Consider the following 15617-nt stretch of genomic DNA (forward strand, 5'->3'; position numbering starts at 1 on the left):
GTGATTTCTCAGGGTGACAACCCACTGCAGAAATACCCTCTGCTGTGGCTCATGCCATTCATGTATCTCTTGTTGCTTAAATTAATTGCATTAATGCCAACATTTGGAATAGATCGTTGTCCTGGAGTTAGATCCATGCCTTGCACAAGTTGGAATGGAGGTCATGCACAGACATCTCAAGGTGAGTTGGTGGGCTAAGAACACTTCTGCCCAGGGGGCCAGGAAGGGCAGAATGTTTTTCCACAGTATTCTGCAAACAATTTAGAGAGCAGTGCAGTTTAGAGCAGCATTGAGAACTAGGGGATGTGCCCCAAGAAGTCCTAGCTCCTACCATGGTGAGTGCAGTACTGGTATGGAAGTGGCAACTTGAATTCAGTTCAACAGTGGGCTTGCAGTATGGATATTCACCCCATGGGCTAGACTACTTTGAATGGCCAGAGCTAGGTTAACTTTGCAGTGAAGATCTACTCAGAGAGGTTAAGTGATTTGCCTAACATCATACAAGAAATATGTTGCAGATTGAGGAATATATCTGCCATGATTCTGGCATGCTTTGTATGCACCAGCCTCTTGTATGAGAGCCCAGTGCCTTGAGATCCCAAGAAACAATGATATCTAGACTCCAATTCCCAGTGGTTTTTTTTCTATAATGTTTTCTGTAACATTTGTAGCATCTGGCTAACCAGTCCTGACATATGTGGTTATCCCAGATACCCATAGTCTTAAGTATTTTGCAAGACAACAAGATGTCTTTATTTCTAATGTAGATTTCTATAAATTTCCATTGCCATCTAGGTGTGTGTTCTTATACTGATGACACTTCAATTTATTTTTCTCTTCCTACAGACCAGAACAATAACCTCTCCATGTTATTTCCTCTCCATGTTATTTCAATGCATGTGTAATATGCATGGCTAGATATCTAAAAATTGGCAAAAACATTAATAAAACTGAATTCATAAATTCTTATTGGAATTAAGTGAATTTGGAGATGTATTCCCAAATTTCCTATATTTTAAATGTTGATTTCCTGGTTCCTGTCACCACCAACAGGAAATTGAAGCTCCTGTTGGATATGTGAGTCACACCTGAAGTTATTGAAAACCTGTAACTTGAGAGAGGCTTCCAGAGGAAAGAATCTATCAGCGGCTGATATTGCTGTTTGTTCACATCTTTTTCATCACGTGTTGTTCTTTTGGTTCCTATCTTGTCATTAGAGAAAAATGTGCTGCAATTGAGCCTGAATGCGCCAATAAGTTTAATCCAGTAACATAGAATGTTGTGTTCAGTCACCATGTAGTCTTTCTACAGATGCTTGAATTCATTTTACACTATTGTTTTTAACCTACAAGGACCTCCACCATTTTGCCCAGATATAATTAGTGATTCTTTTGTTTCCATACAGTTCATCTTGAACCTATCGTTACTCCAGTCTTGGTTTACTAACCTCTCTTAATAAAAATTCTAGATGTTAGGTACCAGAGCTCAGGATGCTGAAGCGTATGTCCTAATGTCTGACCTTAGATCAGCTATTCTCTTATGTTCAGACAATAAAAACAGATTTGCCTCAGGCTTTTGAGCCAATTTTTAGCCAGCCAGTTCTGACCCAAGTAAAGCAGGCTTTGTTCAGCATTTTGTGATGCACTCTCCAAAGTTCCAAGGTTAGGTTTCAACTTTGTCTTAGGCCTGGTCTACACTAGTAGGGGAGGATCGATCTAAGATAAGCAACTTCAGCTATGAGAATAGCGTAGCTGAAGTCGACATATCTTAGATGGACTTAGAATCACTTACTTGGCATCCTCGCGGCATGGGATCAATGGCCGCCACTCCCCCGTCGACTCCACTTCCGCCTCTCGCCCTGGTGGAGTTCCGGAGTCGACAGCAGAGCGATCGGGGATCGATCACTACTCGCCGATCCGGCAGGTAGTGTAGACGTGGCCTTAGAGAATAAGACCTTTAAAGAAGGAAATAGTGATCTCTGTTACCCCTAATGCCTTCGGGTACAAAGTGAGGGAGCAGGCTCACTTGTCATATGTTACAACAGTATGAAAAAGTATAATATGCAACCTGCTGAACCTAGTTGGTGAGTTTGGGAGTTGGGCCATGGCTAGTTGGGAAGCACAGCTGGCATCATTAGACTCCAGAGTGCTTGCAGACAAATGATAATAGTTGTCTGTTGAGGATGGGGAAAGGACAGGGGCAACCACCATCGTCTTAAAGGCTATCACATCTGTAAATTGGAAATTAAAAGGTTGAGCTAGGTTTTAAAACATTCTATTACCATTGGGAACCATTTCCATTCTTATGCAAATTTTGCATTTGACCACTAATACTTTCAGTATTAAGTGCTAAGAGCTGTTGCTGCCCTAATCCAAAGAAGTTACATCTCTTTGGAAATCAAGATTAAACACATGGCATTATGAGTTGCTTGTGGCTTTTGGGGGAGGGTTCTTTTGGTGGTTTATTTCTGCTTATTTAAAAGCGGAAAATATTTTAGTCTCACCTTTCTAGGACAAGGTTTCCAAAGGTGCTGATTTAATTCTATGGTGTGTAGGGGGTTTAGCCATGATGTTTACAACCTAGACTATATTCTGTGCTGTGACTGCAAACAGAATGAGGCTTACTGTATAAATGGGTCTCTAGGAAGTGGCTTCACAGGATATCTAGAAAGAAAATTAGTTAAGTATCATACTATTCAGAGTTTATCATAGGAACCTCTGGCCCACGGGCCGGATCCGACCCGCTGCTTAATTTAATTCAGCCCGTGGCAAGTCTCCGGTCCGTAGGCCGGAAGCCCCGAGCCTCGGCGTCCCTCCAGCTCCCAGGCGGAGGGGCGATCAGGTAAGCGCCACATGCTGCTCCCAGCGCCAGCTACGCACCTCCCATTGGCTGGGAACCACTGTAGGGGTGGCGGTTGGGGCACGGGCAGCGTGCACCTCACAGAGCCCCCTGGCCCCTCTGCCTACGGGCTGGACATGCCAGATGCTACCAGGAGCCGTGCGGAGCTCCAGCAGGCAGGGAGCATGCCTTAACCCTGCTGCGCCCGACAAGGAACCGCCTCAGGTAAGCAATGCTCAACTGGAGCCCACACCCCAACCTCCTGCCCCAGGTCAGCACAGCCCCTCCTGCACCATAACTCCCTCCCAGAGCCCACACCCCAACCCTCTGCCCCAAGAGCCCACTCCTGCACCCTGAACCCCTCATTTCTGGCCCCACCCCAGAGCCTAGGGGAAGCCTCAAGCCTCTGACACTCCCCACCCCACCGCAGGTAGGGCTGCGTGTGGCCCACAACTACTTTTTCCTATGGGTCAATGGCTCCTAATAGAAAAAAGGTTCCCCACCCCCAGTTTATCAGCTCTTTATATTCCGTTTCTTGCCATTAACTTCAGGGTCAGTACTTCGAATTCCCTGTTTCTGATCCTTGGGGTTCTCTTGTTATCAAAATAATAATTGGTTTGGACACTAGTATTAAAATGAGTGATAATGAATTATAGGTTTATTAGAGATATGATTAATCTGGATTGTCATGGATACGGAGATGCCCTGTAATCTTTATGAATACTGTATATTGGGCTGGCTTTTGCGATCCTGGGGTGGTAGGACTTTAGATGTGTGCAGACTGTTCGTTGTTTTAAAATCTTTTTTCTCTAATGCTTTGTTCATACTCCTAAATAAACAATACTGTGATTTTAAGAGGCTATCTGGTCACTATATTCACCACTGGTCTCAGACTACCAAAAGGAAGAAACCTCAGATGCCTGAGTTCAGGCAGACCTGCAGCGAAAAAATGGTGGATACACAGAGTACTATCATCAGGGTTGATGAGTGGGAGAATTTTGAAATTCCACCCCAGGTTAGGAGCCCTCGGAGAGACCATAAAGAGGACAGAGGTGCAGCTAACCCTGTAATTGTGATGTGGATTATAGGAAATAATAAGGTGCTTAAGGTTTTTTCTAGCAAGTTAGAAACAGTATTTCCAGAAGAGGCCTTCAGGGCAAGCATATGGCATGTACAGATTAGAAATGTCCAGAGGACAATAGCAATTTGGAATGTAAACCAAACCTTTCAGATGTTTTTTGCAAAAACGGAATTGCCTAAATGTCTGTTTTTGGATTGAAACCTGAGCATTTCTATTTGGAAAGTTCTTTTGGGCCCAGGGAATACATTCTCTCTTGACAAAAAACAAACAATTCCCAATGAAAACTTTGTTGAAACTCATACTTCTTCACAAAATATTTCTGCTTCTACAAAATAGCAGATTTCAGCAAAATTTCATTTAGAAGAAAATGTAGAAGGGTTTTCTTGCAGAGCATACATGATTGAACTAAACAAGGAGATCCCTTCGACCTCCAATAACCCAGTGCTGTCAGTGCTGACTTTGAAGCCTGTGAGAGAAGCAGGAAATAAAATCCCGCGTGATCTGGGTATTTGCTTGTTAAATCTTCAGTAAGAAAAGAGACTTTTCTGATGTGAACAAAGAATAGAAAGGGAGGGATGTGGGGTTGGAAACACAAGGAATTTAATGGTTTTACTCTCTGTAACAATTACAAAATGTTTATGGAGGGACCAGCCCACTAGTTTGATAAAGCAAGAAACATTGCATATAGATAATCTTTGTATGTAACACATTTCCGAGAAGAGTCCTTTAGGTACAGAACAGTTATTTGGAATGTCATTGATAGGTTTACAAATGTAGTATATTTTGCCATTTTTTATGTCCAAGATTATGCCATGGGACAGTGAAAAAGAAATGTAAGTACTGCCATTAGAGTCCTCAAGGGGCAGCTTCTGTTCCTATGTGGAATCTTCAAGTGGCAAGCTTAATTTTCCTGTTTTGAAGTTTGCCATGACCTGCTTCTGCTTAAGTGCTGGAGAACACTTCCAAAGTGGTCTGTGACAGAGGGGCAAAAGTTTATATCTTAAATCTAGTTATATCATTTTACTGATTATAGGGCAACTTTGATCATTAACTCTTTCACAAAAAAAAAGTTCTTGGAAAGTCAGTTTTAATTGATGATCTCAAACAACTGAAAGGCCATGATAAATAATGTATAGTCCTGCTTTTGTATGTTAAAGTGCATCAGTAAAGCAAATTATATGAAAACATTGACCTTTTTCTAAGGATGGAGGTTACCTTAGGGACAGTCAAATGAATAATTTAAACTGCACTAAGATCCTGAAAGCATAAACCTCAGTTCTGATTATGTAGTAGTAAATATGTTGTTGAAATATATCTCAAAAATAAGAGGTGTCTCAGAGAACACTTAAACAACATCAGCAGGTAATTCTAAGGGGTGGGTGGATGTGTGTGTGTGTGTGTATGTGTATATATATATATATATATATATATATATGACATCACATATCAGGCTTTTTTTGGTACTTTTCATTTTAAAAGTCTCTCTCTAAACAATAGCATATATATGCTAAAGCAGTATGTTACCAATCAGCGTCAGAAGTGATTTCTTTAACTGGCCTTCATCATTATACTTCATAAATGTCCCATTGTGTAGTAGTAGAGGCTATATATTGATTTATGAGCACACTTAGGGATTTATTGTTTTTTATCATGGCAATGGTAGTAAAACATCAAAGGGTGGGAAGGGTGAAAAAGTCCTGGAAATGCAGTAAAACTAGACAAAGTATTACAGGCCTCACAGAACCTTTATTTCCCCATTTTAGTGCAAACAACCATACTGGTGTAATAAGTTGATGGATCTGAACATAGTTGTTGCCATCTCAGAACCAATCTTTGTAAACCCTCATTTTTCCTTCCTTCTTTACACCTTTGGAAAGGAGCCGTTATCACTGGAAGTAATAAGTCTTTCACTGGGAGGTCACTGGTCTGTCCTTCGTCTTTCTGTGGAGTTGTTTCTGCACTCCTGCCTTGTCTAGAGCCCAGAGCTGGATGCAGGAGGGGTGAGCTAAGGCCTTAGTTCAGTAAGGGACATATGAGTAGTCTTGTTGCAGTGAATGAGACTATTTACGTGATTAAAATGAGATATACGCTTAAGGATACATCTTCACAGCCCATTGCAGTCAGTCTTCCAGCCCTGGTCAACAGACTCAGGTTTTGTAGGTCTGGTGCTACCACTCCAAAGTAGCTGTGTAGAGAGCTCTTTGAAGTTGTGTCTTGGTCTCTGAACATTTGGGAAGGGGGTGTGTGACAGAGTGCTGGGTGTGGAACCCCGAGTCAGCTCTCTGTTCCCAGCAGCTCCAATCAGGCATAGCAGATTGGAGCTGACCAGGCAGACCTGTGCCTAATTTGTGGGTTGGGCAGGGCAGAAAGGCTAATTAAGCCATTAGCCAGATCCCACAAATAGACAGGAAGGAAGTGAAAAGCGGGGAAAGCAGGCAATGAGAGGGAGAGAGAGATTGCTCTTGCCCCGCTTGTAAAGATGCTAGGTGTTCTCTGGAGGTGGTGGGACTCAATTATATGTAAACTGCACAGGGTGTTGAACCAGCACAAGGTTCTCTGTGTGGTTTATAGACTGAGACAGAAGCAGAACCGAGGAGGACCTGTTACCGGGTGGGCTTCAGAGCCTGAGCTCCAGACTGAGCTGAAATTTCAAAGAGCTGTCTACACAGCTATCTTTAGAGCACAAGCCTGTCAACCTGGGCTGGGTAGCTCACTATGATGGGCTGTGTAGATGCACACTAAGCATCTTGCTGAATCAGGGCCTTCTTGAGTAGAGGTTCTCATTCAAATAGATTCAGTTGTTACTGTTACATCCACCCATATGTACAATTCCTAACACATCAGAAATCATGGACATAGATCTATAATTTTAAAGAGAAATATAGTGGTCCAGACAACTTGGCAAAAAGCACAGGCTTATTTATTGTCATCTTGGTTTGTAGGGCTTTTGTTCATTTTAATAACTGGAGTTACAGTAATTTAGGATTATTTAGTTACTGGAAATATAGTTACTGACTTGAAGGGTACTTAAAACTAGTAAAACACTTAAAACTAGGTCTACTGAAAATTCATCTGTTTGATTTGCATGGCTTCAGCAAACTAAAACCAATGGGTTTTGGGTAGTGTGGGTTTGTCCCCTGTGGTTATTTACTTTGAGACTTGCACTCCTGTGAAAGTCTAAGTGAGCCAGGAAGCTTCCAACTGTCAACATTTCTGGATGGACTCAGCTGGTCTCTTTCTCCCCACCATGCTCCTGTTCACATAGAATCTTCAAGGCTTGACCAATTAGCCACCTCTCTCTCACTGCCCCCCCTCAAAAAATTCCTGAGAGTACATGCCCCCAAAAATCCACCAGGCAAGGATTTTTGCTGAGCAACAGAACAGGAAAGGGTTCTAGGATTCTCACTGAACTGCTCTTTGAAGAACCTTATCTGGTGGTTTTGGAAAGTGGAGGGAAGAGAGAAACCTATCTGTACCAGGTATTCCTAAGAAACACAATGTGTGAGTGGGCCAGTAGAAGAGATTGAAGTTCACCAGGCCTGCTCACCTATAATGATGAATTGTGGTGTTGGGGGACTGTCTTAGGAAGTAAGGAATTTCACTTCTGACATTAAATTGAAAACCAAGTGTTTATCCTGGTTTAATATTTTGATTCTATATTCTATTGCAAGGACACTTGAAACAGGAAGTAATACAAAAAGATCTTGAACATTCCTTCTAGTCAGTGGGATAAAGGCCATAATCAGTGTGGATAATTTGAGTGGTTTATACAAATCAATGAGGGTTAAATAAAGCCCCTCCATGGGACTAGGATGGCTGGTCACCCAAACCTTGGAAAGAATGATTTTAAGGTTGTCTTATGTGTCTTATTGCAGTATGGAAATTGAACAGGTTTGCTTGTTTGTTTTTTTGTTTTTAATTGAATCACAGTGCTTAATGGGCTTTAAAATACTTGGAAATTTAAAATGGCACAAGTGTATTCTAAGCCTGAGGGTTCAGTATTTGTCTTAGAACTTTAGAGATTTAGTGAAATATATTCATGTCCTACAACAGGCAAACCGATTATCAGACAAGCTGTGGTGGCAAACTAGGTTTACCCTCACCTATGAATGCTTTGGGCCACATTTAGCAAGATTCGCATTGGCTTCAGAGGTGGGTCTGTTGGAGAAAGAAGGGCTAAACGGGCTATAATTAAAAGAAATTTAACATGAATAATGATCCTTGTGGCATGTGCCTAATTCTGAACACACTTTTGATGCTGCAGTTATTGTATTATGCATTTGTTTGACAGAATTTCCCTTCTTTAATATACCTCCAGGCTGTTGTTTTAATCTCATATCGATAGTGTCAGCGTTTTTTCTACCGTATCATTATCATCCACATTTTAACATGAGCTGGTGAAATATGGCACAGTCCCTGATGTTTATGGACCAGCAAATAGAAATCGATGGAACTTTACGTTCCTAAAACTGTGTATACCAACTGGCACTTTGATCACTCTGCTTGAGAGAAAGAACATAACACAGGGAAGAAAGATGATGATGATGATGAGAGAGAAAAGAAGTAATTAACGGTATAGAAAACCTAGATTAAAAAAACACATTGGAAAAGATGGACAAAAAGAGATACTGAGACGTAAAACTGTGAAAGTAAGTTTCTTTTGTTCCTTTTTATTTCTCCCTTTGTGCATCATAATTTTTCATCAGTATAATACAAAATTTGATGCCCAAGGAGTGTCAGGGAGTTTGGTTCCCAAATTCCTATTGAAATTCAGTGGGAGTTGGTCACCTAACTCCTTTATGCTCCTTGAAAAATTCCAGTTGACAACAAAATGTAGGGTGTGATTAGAGTATAGTATTGCCCAAAATTTTAAAAAGTAGGAGTAAAAATTTAGGCTACTAAACATATACAGAGGCAAAAAAAAAGTCTTTATGGACTGAGCTGCAGGCTGCTCAGTACTGTAAAGATTCAAGTCACTTATTTCAAAGAATAAATACAGACTTAAACACTTCAATTTAAGCACCTGGTTTTGAAAATCTTGATCTGTGCGCATACTAGTGCCTGGATATCAAAGTATTTTTTCTCTTGATCTGAAAAAAACATTTTACCATTGCCTTTAATGCCTGTGTTGCATATTTCATAATACTTAAGAAAGTAATTTGTATTTGAACAAGTTGCAGAACAATAGAATGCTAAAAATAAGAATGGTCCTCTGCTATTAATTAAAGCATTTTCCATAGACTACGCAGATAGGAAACTAAAAACTTCAGAAATTACATGATCTTTTATCTATTTAATGGATATTGTTCAAACATAAAAGCAGGTTATTTAGGGGGCTTTGAATGATAGATCTCTGTACAGCGGGACTGGCGTGTGCGCACACAAAAAAAAACACCTTTCAAATTTACCCCAGTCTTCAACCCCTTTGATGTTCCATATTACAATCATTTTTCTTTTGGAAAGGTTGAGAAATATGGCCCTGTCAGATGTATTTGGTTTCAGACAAGAATATTATTTTAATATAATCTTTATTCATGATAGTGAACATTGTACCGGTTTTGTATTGTGCTTGTACTGTGTTAAATAAATAGTTTTACATTTTAAGTTTCTTTTCCATTTCCTGAAAGTGATATAGACACACACTTCAGCTGGATAGCTGAGGGTTATGGTAAGAGATAGATAGCTGTGAAATCTAGGAATGGCTACATGGTGTTACTAATTGATCAACAGTGTTCTTAGGTTGTTACTTAGATTTTAAGATCTTTGGAGCAGGGGTCATTTTTGTTCTGTGTTTGTACAGCACCTAGCACCATGCAGTCCTGATCCAAGACTTGAGCTCCTAGGCACTACCAATACAAATAATAATAGTGTTCATGCTAACTATAGTATACTCTGTTGGTAGGCATAGAAACTTGTTGACATTGGTGTGTGTTTGTTTTTTCCCCTTGAGACATTTTCTCTCACTCATCTTGCACTTGTTGCAGTTGATGGTAGAATAAATGCATTATTTTAGTCTTTTACAATATTTTTAGAGATAGCAGGATTTCTTATCATAGTTTAATTACTTAGTTACTTTCTGATGCCTCTTAGCAAAATATGAAAAACATAAAGTTTTTAGAAACTATTTTATTAATGTATTGCATATTCTCTGATTCTCTTCCCTTTAACCTTAATACTAAGGACATAGGCTGTATTTTGTTGTACTCTGAAAACTGACCATACAAATATGATTGTGGGGTTTCCTGTGTGTATGTATTTCTCACAGATTCCAGATCAGATACTGTAGCAGTGAAGGGACATGTAAGTATCTAGACATACTAATGGAATGGTCAAATTTGCTCAATTTACAAGTAATGTAACTTCTCACACTTAATAATGCTTTTCTAATTGCCTGCCCCAAAAACTCACTTTGGGATCTGAAATCAGGCTGGATTCTTTCCTGCTCGTACATCATTGCCAGTAATAAAGTTTCTGCAGGCCAAATGTTGCTTTCATTTACACCTGTGCAACCTCATTATCCAGCTGGCAGCTGGAATTAAAGGCTTTTGTAGACTGAGCACATTTGATAATGAATCGGTGAGACACAATAAATTCAGACCCCATGATAGTATTTTAGAGTGAAATTGCACTGCAACAGTTCAGCTATACTTGTTTTTCTGCTCATCCTGCATCAAACCTCTTTTCTATGGAGAATATGTTTAGAACTACAGGGATGGATGGCCAGTAAGAAGACATTACCCCACCCTTAGGAAAAAGTCTCAGGATAAAAGAGATCAGTCTTCTTCCATTGCTAAAACCTGTGATCAGAGGCACACAGTGCTTATGGAAATCACTAGAATAGCTGTCGCTGGCCAAGCTCATCAGAGACCAGATTCCTGTTTGCTTTCTGGCCCTTTTGTGCAGTCTGAGAGATGCAAAGGGACATAAAGCAGCCAGATGTGGTCCACTGAGAATTCCCATGGTGGAGTGAAGCTGGTGCAAACTACCATACCTAGCCTCTGCACTGCCATCCCATTCAGCCCCAGAACAGGAAGTATGTTGGGAGGGTTGAAGGGGAAGAGATGGAGCATAGTGCCATGCTCCAACCATACTCAGCTAGCTTATGTCCTGTGGGAGTCACTATAACCAGGTTACTTGGGTCAGAACTGCCTCCAGATACAGGTCCACTCTGGAGAATCAAGGAGCTGTAATTGGCCCCTGACAGTCCCCTCTTCTGTACTGAGCAGAATCACAGCATTGCCCAGCCAGGCCCAGTCTCCTACACCCAGTCCAGCTCTTTTCTCTTCTGCATTTAAGTCAGGCTGCATCATCCTCCATGCTTCCTGGGTTTCAGCAGGGGCTACATTGAGAATATATTGAGAAAGAGGCTCCTAGCTCTCGGTTCCAGTACTCACGCCAACTCACAGCAGCCAGAAGCAGCAATTGCATGGAAAGACCTGTTGGACTAGGGTGACCAGATGTCCTGTTTTTAAAGGGACAGTCCTGTTTTTTGGAACTTTTTTCTTATATAGGCACCTGTTACCCCCCACCCACTGTCCCGTTTTTTCACAATTGCTATCTGATCACCCTATGTTGGACAGTCCTGAGTTGCAGCTTGCTCTTTGGTCTTTTTCATCCTTAATAGCAAAAGATACATATCTGACAGGACATCCGTGACCGCATGCCCCTGATCCTAAGCACTGAGGTGCTAGAGCTTCTAAAAAAAGATTTGTAAGAGTTTTTTTCCTAACTCACTCGAGGAAATGGCTGAACCATTTTTGCTGAAAATTTCCCCCCAAAATGAGCCAAAGGCATATATCCAGCATGTGAAATCTCAGTCTAAACAGTTAATTTGGCATAGTTATAAACAACTGAAAACAGGAACTTGTAATTGGATGAGTTGGGCAACCTTGACTAAAAGCTGTAATACTAGTGCTGCCATTAATATGCAAGCAGACGTATTGCTAAATACAATGCTTTACGAACACTTTCCATAAGGCATAGGTTGTTTTCTCCTACTCAACAACAAGAAAGAAATCCTTAATTTGGTAACTCAGATTGTGGCAAATACTAAATTTCTTGCTAATAAAGATGATGGTGTTTAAGAGGAGAAAACACTTTGAAGACATGCAAATACAAATAGTATTTATAATAATTTTGATCCCTTTAGTTATTGTGCCTGATTTATTAATGTATTACTCCAGTCCTATGCCAATGAAATTCAGCTGAAATCAAAACTGGAATAATGAAGTGATGAATCAAGCTTGTTGTTTGCAAATCTCCCCTGGAGCGCGTTAGTTGATTTACAAGCAAGTTTTAATTTTAAATGTTAGCCTGCTCCCAGTTTTTCACTTGATTTGAGGATATCTGGAGCGTCAGGTAATTTAAATTTAAATAATTAAGAAAATGTTGTACAACAGTATGATACAAGAAACATGGTCACAATGTTTACCATTCTAAACAGTTCAGCACTGTATATCTAAATTTAATCAGGATACCTTAACCACTAAATCTAATTACAAAGCGGAGTAAATGACTAAAACACTGAAATATAATAAAGAATAATTAACACTCATTCAGAAAACTATCATGATGGTTTTATGGGGCAGATTAGGGCTGAAAACATTTGGGTTGTGAGCAATAGACGCCTGAGTGCTTGGGTGAATATTTATTATTTATTTCTAGTATGGTAGTACTTAGGAACTTGAGTGAAGAATCAGGTCCTTATTGTGCTATGCCCTGTACAGACAAAGATGACAGTCCCTGCCCCAGAGATATTCACAATCTAGGTGTCAGAATGTAACAGCTGGACAAAATAGACACATGGAATGGGGCATGGTGGAAAGGTGACGTAACAAAATGAGCAGCGTTTAGCTGGAAAATGGCAAAGGAAAATGTTTTAATTGTTTTTAATTTTAATGGTGGTTTTAACAAAAAAATAGAATGATCTTTAAACCAACTTTGAAACACTTATAATTTTGACCTGAATTTTCTCATTGTTCCTCTGTCTCATGAGAGTAGGCCTCCTGTTGAGAAACATAATGCTGTATTATTAAGAAGGCAGTAATAGAATATCAGGGTTGGAAGGGACCCTTGAAGGTCATCTAGTCCAACCCCCTGCTCGAAGCAGGACCAAATCCCAGTTAAATCATCCCAGCCAGGGCTTTGTCAAGCCTGACCTTAAAAACCTCTAAGGAAGGAGATTCTACCACCTCCCTAGGTAACGCATTCCAGTGTTTCACCACCCTCTTAGTGAAAAAGTTTTTCCTAATATCCAATCTAAACCTCCCCCACTGCAACTTGAGACCATTACTCCTCGTTCTGTCATCTGCTACCATTGAGAACAGTCTAGAGCCATCCTCTTTGGAACCCCCTTTCAGGTAGTTGAAAGCAGCTATCAAATCCCCCCTCATTCTTCTCTTCTGCAGGCTAAACAATCCCAGCTCCCTCAGCCTCTCCTCATAAGTCATGTGTTCTAGACCTCTAATCATTTTTGTTGCCCTTCGCTGGACTCTCTCCAATTTCTCCACATCCTTCTTGAAGTGTGGGGCCCAAAACTGGACACAGTACTCCAGATGAGGCCTCACCAATGTCGAATAGAGGGGAACGATCACGTCCCTCGATCTGCTCGCTATGCCCCTACTTATACATCCCAAAATGCCATTGGCCTTCTTGGCAACAAGGGCACACTGCTGACTCATATCCAGCTTCTCGTCCACTGTCACCCCTAGGTCCTTTTCCGCAGAACTGCTGCCTAGCCATTCGGTCCCTAGTCTCTAGCGGTGCATTGGATTCTTCCATCCTAAGTGCAGGACCCTGCACTTATCCTTATTGAACCTCATCAGATTTCTTTTGGCCCAATCCTCCAATTTGTCTAGGTCCTTCTGTATCCTATCCCTCCCCTCCAGCGTATCTACCACTCCTCCCAGTTTAGTATCATCCGCAAATTTGCTGAGAGTGCAATCCACACCATCCTCCAGATCATTTATGAAGATATGGAACAAAACCGGCCCCAGGACCGACCCTTGGGGCACTCCACTTGATACCGGCTGCCACTGGCTCACTGTCCTCACTGGCTCCCTTCAAGGAATGGAGTTACTGAAAGAGTGATTTCTAAAAACTGTTCTGAACATTTCTTTTGAAAACCAAATAAACAAGCTATCCTCCTTTCTTCCCATCTACCTACCACTTATCTGTCTATGTTATAGCAAATCACAACCATGTTTAAATCTCATAAGATCCTTCTAAAACCAACTAAAAATTCTGAATGACTGCTCAGTAAACTCCAAATCCTTCAGTGAACTCCACATAGTCTTAAAAGTCCTGCCACATGGGGGAACTTGTATGATAAGGTACTACAAGTTCTGTAATTAGCATTATGTGTATTGAACCTTTGAGGAAACATGAAATAACCTGACTTAATTTTATGAGGCTAGAATTCTTGACAAAATTGCACCCCTGAGTTACAGGAGAATTTGTTTCTCAGAACTAAAAGTTGTCTTGAACTTTAATAGATCAAAGGAAACTGAAGTTTAATACAAATTTTAATAGTCTTTCATGCTGTAAGGCACCAGGGCTTCTCTGCTGGTGCAGATAAGCACGGCTGTACCGGAAAAGTACATTTCACTCTTTGGTTATTTTTTCTTCAAGAACTCTGACAAATAAGCCACCAAGCATTCATTTCAAAATAAATAAAGTAGAACATCAGAAATCTAGGTTCCCACTTTTGTACAGTTCCTGTGAAATTGGATTATAGTGAATTTTTAGTAATTTGTGCCTTATGTCATAAAATGTGCAAATTATATTTCTGTTTCTCTGAAAAATATGGCAATACGAGACTCTACCCTGATGTATTGGCTAGTAGTTTGTCTGTTCTTCAAACCCAGCCGCCTCAAGTTTAGAGACTATATAGGCTTTACCTAAACGTGATCCACTGGGTCACTTTCTCTGTGTAATTATGTCAATCTCTTATTAAAGCTGTAGGCTTGGTCCCCATTTCTATTAGCATATTGTCTCTTCCTCCCTGTCTCTGGAACGGAGACCAAAAGCTCTTCCCTAAACTACTTCACCAGCTTGATAATGTAAGTGTACATTGCCTGTAAGGTTGTTTATAAAGCCCAATAAATCTTCGTATGCTGTTTCATATGTTCAAACGGTTTGGAGGTGTTATGCCTTCCCACTGTTATATACTTGCTTAAAAAGGGTTAAAACATGTCGAGTTTATGATGAAGAGAAAGGCAAAGCAAGATTTTATTGCATTCTTGTTCTCAGGTTTAGAACAAGCCAGTTTGTATGCTGTTTGTCCAGTATGACTTCTGCTGCAATAGGTATTTACATTGTTTCATCCCTTAACTTCCCGTATCTATTACTGTATGTTTGTAAATCTGCCTTTTACACACTGCACAACATTGCCTTTGTACTCTATCTGTTGAAATACTTGTACAAACTCTCATCTCTCTCTCATTTATATATTGGTACCTCCCTTTGTCATGGCCTGGAAGAATACAGACTCGATTTAGTGGTGTTAAACATGCCTCTGACTGTAAAATCCATGAAGTATACATTTGATATGGGCCCAAGCTAAAACTCTGAGTCCAACCCCCTTAAACTTTGGAAAAGTTTGAGTCTGGAGGATCCAGTATTTGTGGTTTACATTGATCTCCAATGTTTGTGGCTTCATACTTTTCATGTTTGAAATCATCAAGCATTGAGGCTTCCT

At 40.5% G+C, this 15617-nt stretch overlaps 1 protein-coding gene across 7 annotated transcripts in view; it reads left to right on the forward strand.

Moving 5' to 3' along the window:
* The window catches only part of SPSB4 (splA/ryanodine receptor domain and SOCS box containing 4), a 326063-nt gene that overhangs the window by 296685 nt on the left and 13761 nt on the right, over window positions 1–15617 (forward strand). The window lies entirely within an intron of this gene.

Source organism: Caretta caretta, chromosome 9 (assembly GCF_965140235.1).
Source record: "Caretta caretta isolate rCarCar2 chromosome 9, rCarCar1.hap1, whole genome shotgun sequence".
NCBI lineage: Eukaryota > Metazoa > Chordata > Testudines > Cheloniidae > Caretta > Caretta caretta.